The sequence below is a fragment of the Arachis duranensis genome, chromosome 6, assembly GCF_000817695.3.
Source record: "Arachis duranensis cultivar V14167 chromosome 6, aradu.V14167.gnm2.J7QH, whole genome shotgun sequence".
Classification (NCBI taxonomy): domain Eukaryota; kingdom Viridiplantae; phylum Streptophyta; class Magnoliopsida; order Fabales; family Fabaceae; genus Arachis; species Arachis duranensis.
In genome coordinates, this window is record NC_029777.3 from 41,663,638 (window position 1) to 41,664,654 (window position 1,017).

General features: G+C 38.8%; 1 non-coding gene across 1 annotated transcript; it reads left to right on the plus strand.

Moving 5' to 3' along the window:
- Positions 1-414: 414 nt before the first annotated feature.
- On the plus strand, positions 415-518 carry LOC127740243 (small nucleolar RNA R71). Its single transcript, XR_008000924.1, has one exon. It is a non-coding gene; the product is annotated as a small nucleolar RNA R71 (small nucleolar RNA).
- Positions 519-1,017: the final 499 nt, after the last annotated feature.

Genomic DNA, 1,017 nt, shown 5'->3' on the forward strand with positions numbered 1-1,017 from the left:
TTATAGGTGTTTCCATAAGGTTCACCCATGTAATTTACCTTTGCTATTGCAGGGTTCTCAGGATCATAAGCTTCTTCAGAAGCTGCCTCTTTAGTACTGTTGGATGCATTTTGCCATCCATTCAGACTTTGAGAGATCATGTTGACTTGCTGAGTCAACACTTTATTCTGAGCCAATATGGTATTCAGAGCATCAATTTCAAGAACTCCCTTCCTCTGAGGTGTCCCATTATTTACGGAATTCCTCTCAGAAGTGTACATGAATTGGTTATTTGCAACCATGTCAATGAGTTCTTGAGCCTCTTCAGGTGTTTTCTTTAGGTGAATAGATCCACCTGCAGAATGGTCCAATGACATTTTCGAAAACTTAGATAGACCATAATAGAATATATCTAATATGGTCCATTCTGAAAACATGTCAGATGGACACCTTTTGGTCAACTGCTTGTATCTTTCCCAAGCTTCATAGAGGGATTCACCATCTTTTTGTTTGAAGGTCTGAACATCCATTCTAAGCTTGCTCAGCTTTTGAGGAGGAAAGAATTTATACAAGAAAGCCGTGACCAGCTTATCCCAGGAGTCCAGACTATCCTTAGGTTGTGAATCTAACCATATTCTAGCTCTGTCTCTTACAGTAAAAGGGAAAAGCATGAGTCTGTAGACTTCAGGATCAACTCCATTCGTCTTAACAGTCTCACAAATCTGCAAGAACTCAGTTAAAAACTGGTAAGGATCTTTAGATGAAAATCCATAAAACTTGTAGTTCTGTTGCATTAAAGTAACTAGTTGAGGTTTAAGCTCAAAATTATTGGCTCCAATGGCAGGAATGGAGATGCTTTTTCCATCAAATTTGGACGTGGGCTTAGTAAAATCACCAAGCATCCTCCTTGCATTATCATTATTGGGTTCGGCTGCCATCTCCTTCTCTTGTTCAAAAATTTCTGAAAGGATACTTCTGGATTGTTGTAATTTAGCTTCTCTTAGTTTCCTCTTCAGAGTCCTTTTGATGACAAGTTCA